This window comes from Tamandua tetradactyla, chromosome 6, assembly GCF_023851605.1.
Source record: "Tamandua tetradactyla isolate mTamTet1 chromosome 6, mTamTet1.pri, whole genome shotgun sequence".
NCBI lineage: Eukaryota > Metazoa > Chordata > Mammalia > Pilosa > Myrmecophagidae > Tamandua > Tamandua tetradactyla.
In genome coordinates, this window is record NC_135332.1 from 77,611,828 (window position 1) to 77,618,626 (window position 6,799).

General features: G+C 44.7%; 1 long non-coding RNA gene across 2 annotated transcripts; it reads left to right on the forward strand.

Annotated features, from left to right (window-relative positions):
* The first annotated feature begins 1,878 nt into the window (after window positions 1–1,878).
* On the forward strand, window positions 1,879–5,720 carry LOC143686148 (uncharacterized). 2 transcript variants are annotated; one of them, XR_013176935.1, is made up of 4 exons: window positions 1,879–2,073; window positions 3,785–3,945; window positions 4,889–5,011; window positions 5,429–5,720. It is a non-coding gene; the product is annotated as an uncharacterized LOC143686148 (long non-coding RNA). The 2 variants fall into 2 exon arrangements; XR_013176934.1 differs by lacking the exon at window positions 1,879–2,073 and having other exon boundaries at window positions 3,375–3,945.
* Window positions 5,721–6,799: the final 1,079 nt, after the last annotated feature.

Consider the following 6,799-nt stretch of genomic DNA (forward strand, 5'->3'; position numbering starts at 1 on the left):
GCAAATGAGGGAACTGGCAGTTTTGCTTCATTTTAATTTTTGCTCCAAATGCTCCTTCAATATTAATCTTTCTCAGACAGAGATTCCTGACACCCTCATTTTAATTGTTCTTGGTCTTTCCTTAAAAGCGTCCTTTAACATTTGTGATTCTGCCGTGGCTTTTGTGCTCAATCTGCACTCACTGGTATTTTCCTTTAATGCAGGAAAGGCACCTCTGCAGCGGGCAGAGCACAGACAAGCTTATTTCAAGACTCTCACTTGAAAGTTGTGAATTTAATGGCAACTTTGGGGTGGCAGCCTTAAGAAATGTCAACTGGAAGAAAAATGAGTAACATTGCCCTGTCCTTTCCCAACTCCCCTCTGTGAGGTCTGACTTTTAAGAATCTTTTGTTACTTCACAATCCATTTTCAAATGCATCTGAAGTAATTAACACCCTGAATGGACTCCTGTCCTCATGTTTATCAGATGGCTACTTTCCTCTGGGATATCTGACAGTTGCCAAAAATGTTGGTCTTAATCTAAAACTGAGCAAGACCCCTGACACAGTGAAAGCCACTGGAGTTGCATTTATGAAAAATAAATGGTAACTGTCTAAAGGGGAGGTGAAGAAAGAGCCTTATTTCTCACAAAAAAGAAAATTCTTCCAGGACAGAGGGAAGATTACATCAGGTCTCAGCTGCAGCGCCATCAGCTTCACTTGTCATGGGATGAATTAAAGATGTGCTCTTATAAAGCATTGCATTAGGATTGAGAGATAAAAAGCATTCTGAGCCTCCCATAATAGCTCCAATTTGCAAACTTACTATAAATACAAAGGTTACTATTAACTTGTTATCTGGAAAATAACTTGTACAAGGAAAAAACTTAAATGACAATTGATCTGAAATTGAAGTAAGCTCATTTTTGTGCTTTTTAGGAGCTCCAAGTGAAGCAGCTAAATATATGTGCCAAGAAAAAAAGAGCTACTCTCTGGGCAGTAAATTGTTACAGGCTGGAAACATGAGGTCCCTTAACAGTATTAGAAATTAGGTGCCTAATGAATTGTGCCCCCTATTGGAGATTTTCTGCGGTAACAATTCTTTAAAAGGTAGAAACTGCCCACATGTCTATGACCTAAACGACATGCATGAAAGCCATCAGAATGACCTCCACATGCAGCGCCTTCCCACAGGGTAAAAGCAATGTAGGCAAAGTTCTGGTCCTTGCTATGTAAGGACTATGACCACTGCATCATTCAACATGCTCTCCCCAAACAAAAGGGCATAGAGGTCGGGGTTGACATGCATTCATGGAAAATGGCCAGCACCATCACTAGAAAGACACACATATAGGCAGGGTCAGTTGGAACAAGGCCACAGTGTCCGCTGGGTTGTGTCTACTCTTAAAGCTCTTGTTACCTGCCGATCTTCTCAAATCCATCCTCAGAACTGACACCTTTACTCAAAGCCTGCCAGGTGGGTGGCACTCCCCTGCCTTAGGAGCTCCCTGGGCTCCACGCTGCCTGCAGACAGTGGTGGGGCTTCATGAGCTGCTCCCCCCCTTACCTTCTCAGCACCATCTCCTTTTTCACCTTCTGCCCACTCTGAATTTCCCAATTCCCTTTGCACTTTGGTTCTTTCTATGAGGAGTGAGTTTTTCCTCATCCACCTGCTACCATCTCCCCATTCTCAAATGTATAAACACACACTTCATGGTGCAAAGTATATATATGCCTATTTATTCCATCTTTAATGCCCTCCCAAGCATCCCTCGACCCCCTCATCAGGCCCTCCTCAGTCCTTTATGCTGTAGCATTTGGGTCAAACCACAGACCGTGTCACAGAAGGGACCATGGGCTCCTTGGAGACCAGGCTCATCAAACATAATGCAATGCTCAGCAAACACACAGGAAGTGCTTGAAGCATGAGTGACCAAGTGGATGGGTGGATGGACAGATGGATGCTGTGGCCGTGGCCCACCTCTTTGAGGGGAGCTGGGTCAGAGCCTGTGTGAAGATGGATGCAGTGCTGCTGAGAGTGGGCTCAGAAAGCATGTGTCCCACAGCCACTGCGTGGCCACCGTGCACCCTGCAGGTGTGTGAGCTGCTGCCAGGTCACAGGGCAGCGAGCAGTCACAGGTAGATTATTAAGGGTCATACAAACTATTCAGTGTCTTGATATTTGTGACAGATATGTAAAGTGTGAACAGCAATCATTAGGAAAATGATCAATTGAATTAATTACCAAAGGGGGAAAATGGGTGGTTGAAATGATACTGATACAGTTTTAAAAAAAGAAGACTGTTCTTCCCAGAGATCCCAAATAAATAATATAATGGTGTCTAAAAAATGCTACAGGAAAAGCATGTGAGCTCTAACAACTTAGAACATGAAACAATTATTCCTGGACAATTTTGGGTACATTACACAGGGAGTTTTTTAACAGTAAGTGGGAGAGAAAAGGTCTGATTATATAAAAGAGTGTTAACAGAGAAGAAAAAAAAGGCAGGTTGAGACCAGATTTTGAAGGTTCTGTAAGTGGGATCAAGAAGTTTGGAGCTTGCAGGTGCCCGCGTGGTTTGCTGGTCTGACGCTGCCTGCGGTGCAGGAGACCTGGGGTTGACGCCAGCCCATGCACCCAGAAAAGGTTTAGAGCTTGTCCTGCTGCAGTATTGCATCATGAGAGAACTTTAATCAGATGTGTAACACAATCTAGTTTGCGTTCTGGAAATAAAGCTCAGGCAGCAGGGTGGAAAGCAGAATGGACACAGGTCTGGAGACTTTCCCAATAGCTCAGGCTAGAGATGAGTTGTACTGAGACAGGAGGAGGCCTGGTTTGGACCCCCAACCTGGGCCCACCTTGCATGTCCAACAGCTGCCATTGTTCCCAACATTCCCATTCGCTGGCCCCTAGCCCAACGCCGGGACACGGTGAGTCTTTTGAGCAAATGAGTGGTGATATCAGAGCAGAAGAGCCAACACCCTGAGACACGTGTGTGAGAACTGGTGGGTCTTAGTACCTGAGAGGAAGAAAGGAGGGACTCTGAGTGTGAATCTTGAGTGATTGGGAGACGGGGCTGCAGAAGAGAAATTAGTGTGTTGACAAGGGAATCATGATTGTGAATGTTGACTTAAATAGCCAGGTGCATTTCAAGTGGAAATTTCTAGAAGGGATTTGGAAATAAAAAGTTGGGTCTATACAAAGTGAAGGCAGAAGAAGGAATTTGCAGGTATTGAGCATATTCAGAGGACATGGGGAAAACACATAGAAAAAGAAGAGAGAGCATAAGAGCTGCTCTGGGGATACTACAGCTAAGGGGTGGATGGAGAGAAAGGAACAGGAAAAACACATGGCACATTTACAGACCTGGTACTAAGCATGAACACAATGCCAGCTGGAAGCCAATGCATTATGAATTTCTGTAAACAGATTTTATTTACTAGAATGAGGAATACTGACCTCAACAACCAGATAGCAGAAACAACAGAAACAAAATGTCATGAATTGGCATGACAATTGGCCAGATCCCATTTCACCAGGCTTGCCACTGGTTTCATTATTCTGGCTGAATAGACCTTTGATCATAATAAGTTAAATGGCAGCAATCTACTCTTCCCTGGTAGGTAACTGGTCACATTTGTCAGAGTCCACAGCCTTTGCAGGTGGCAGGGGTTGGGGTGTGGGGGCAGCAAGTAGTTCTGTGAAGGGGTCTCTTTTACCTTTGGAAGAGTCAAGACAGGGCATAGGATTAAAAGCAAAAGGTTTTCATTGGGGGTTTTAATTAACAGCATTTTCCTTTTTCTAGGATTCTTTGGAATAAAAGAAAGCTGTTCTTAAACTAGAATGCCCCATCATAGAAGCTGTTTTGTTGACTTTAGGGCCTGTAGCTACTTGTATTTCCAAGCTCTGGGATGATTTGCAGCTCATCTTCACCCCCAGAGAGGCTTTTTGGGCCAGTAAATAGAGGTATAAAACCTTGGGTTCCCTTCCCAGCTTCCCTATCCTGATCTCTGCTTGCCCTGGGGGTGGACTTTTATCTTTTCAATGACAGCTGTATGCCTGTAGTCATTGAATAGCCAGTTTTTTGTTTAAAATAGCTCTGACATTGGGCGGGCTACAGTGGCTCAGCAGGCAAGAATGCTTGAGGACCCGGGTTCAATTCCCGGTGCCTGCCCATGCCAAAAAAAAAAAAATTAGCTCTGACATTCCCATGATTCCTTTTGCACAGAAAACTGAGCTTCATTTCATAAACAATATCCCCCATGAAAGAGAAAGCTATTACTTTGTGCATTCCCATCTACCCTGAGAAGAAAGGGAACAGTTTGAAATAAAGTCAAGCAGTGTGTCCTACCAGAGGGAGTATTTGCTGGGCCCAAAAATGAGTTGAATAGGTGAGTCAGGAAATTAGCCACCCACTCCATTGCTGAGATTGGTATTTTTAAAAACTTCATTTAATGAGCTCACTGGCAGTGTTTAATCTTCTACATAATGTCCAAGAGCGTGCCATCACCATTACAGGAGAGGATCTTGTCAAATGTCTGTGCACATGTGTGGAGGAGCCCCCCTGCCTTGCTGGGTCTGCAGGGAGAGCCCAGACCCCACATAATGCCTGGTGAGATGAGTCTTCCTGTGACAGCATGGGGCACACTCCAGACACCAGTGGCTAGGGAAGGTAGGAGACCTAATCTGAGTCTTCAGTCTCTGATTTTATCAGGGGATTCAGTCATTGTTGCATCTGTCTTACTTTAGCTGTGTTCATCTCCTAGTGGCAGGTTCTAATGTGTCACCTGGGGTTTGGAGCTCCTCCAACATATCCCCTCTCCCTACATGAGTTTTTAGAGGGAGAAAAATCTACTTTGTCAAATTGATAATAAGGTCTACAAGCACATATAATCTTATGTCCAAATAGATCTACATGAAGACACAAACACACACAAACTCCCCCAGGCAAGAGAAGTGGAGGAGTGCCATAACCGGGGAATGCCATGGTGTCTTTGGAGATCCCTGAGAAAAGAGTTTCCAAAGTCAAATGGTAAGGGGTGGCCTGGGGGAGAGGGTGATAAGTCAGTGGGGTGGACTGTCCTAAGAAGCTGCTGCTGAAGGAATGGAGAGCAAGACAGCAATAGTCTATGGGGTGTAAAGCCAAGTGAGGCATTCTCCTTGGTTTCTAATTTATAGATTGACAGGATCCAAGGAAAGTGAGACTGACAATAGAGAAAAGGGAATGGAAGCCAGGGCAAGCAGGGAAGGGCATCTGCTGAGAGTCTGGGGAACGATGCACGAGCTTGGGGCAAGACGAGGGTAGAAAATGTCCAGAGTCGTGATGGGGAATGAATTCAAGTTACTTGAAAAAAAAGCTAAGGTTAAAGATAGCAGAACTTTCAATCTTTGAAGGGAAAACACTAACATTGCAGTGATATGATATTTTGATGAATTTCTTCACTTCAAGAGTCTTGTTCCTACTCCGGCTCTACTGTCACATCAAAGCTGATCTTTCTCATCTCTCGGTAATAACCTCATCTGGAGATAAAAACACAGGTAATGACTGTCTGACCCCATCAGTATCTCAACATATTTTTTAAAATGCTATGCAGGTCATTGCTGCCATTTCTGCTGCTGATCATTTTCTTGCCACCCATTAGCAGCTTCTAAGTCCTCAGGGTGACATGGTGCCAGCCCCTTCCCTGGACTCTCCATCAGCAGCTCCCTGACCCCTATTTTCTTGGCATTTCACAAGGAATTTGAATTTCAAGTGATATTTTAACATGGCAGCTCCCAGGAGCCAGGCAGAGGGCCTGCCTGGGTGGAGGGACCCACACAGCAGCCCCCAGCCCCATCACCCTAAGGCTCCATTCAACCTTCCCAAAATGCAGCTCTCCCTGTGGAATGTTTTCTGTGCTTTTTGTTCTGCAAATGAGTATGTCTGACACTTGTCCATGACACATGGTGTGGTAGGTAGGTTCAGTTGTCAACTTGGCCAGATGAAGGCACCTAGTTCTGTTGCTGTGGACATGAGCCAATGGTACATGAACCTCATCTGATGCTCATTACATCTGCAGTTGGCTATGAGGCATGTCCGCTGCAATGAATGATGTTTCAGTTAATTGGCTTGTGCTTAAATGAGAGAGCTCAATGTAGCACAGCCCAAGAAGCTCAGCATACCTCATCTCAGCACTTGCAGCTGAGCCCAGGCCTTTGGAGATGCAGAAAGGAATCACCCGAGGAAAGTTGTTGGAACCCAGAGGCCTGGAGAGAAGGTCAGCAGAGATCACCCTGTGCCTTCCCACGTAAGCAAGAACCTCAGCAGAAAGTTAGCTGCCTTTCCTTTGAAGAACTAACAAAATAAATCCCCGTTTATTAAAAGCCAATCCTTCTCTAGTGTGTTGCATTCTGGCAGCTAGCAAACTAGAGCACATGGTAAACCAAACATGTCTCGGGCTTCTGCAGCTGAAAGCACATCAGCCCTGATGAGGAGAATTCTGGCAACCTCATAAATGAGACAGTATTTTCCCATTTTAAAAGGTGATTATTGTAAAAGTGTGTTTTCTTTTTTGCAGAGGGGGGAAGGGGAGAGGAAATTCTCCTATAACCTTTTCTACTTTCTTGAAATATTGTACATAGAGAGAATTCGAAAGAGGCTTTCCAGAAAAGTTGTGGTTATCTGGAATAGGCTAGAAATTCTTTGGTGCCTAAACCTTCTCAGTGAGACTCCTAAGGAGAATCATCACATGGGCTGGTTTTGTCAGCCAAGGTCTGCAATCATACTCCTAGAGACACGATTAGAAAACCTAAACCTCCTGAACTAGGTTAGAGAGACAAT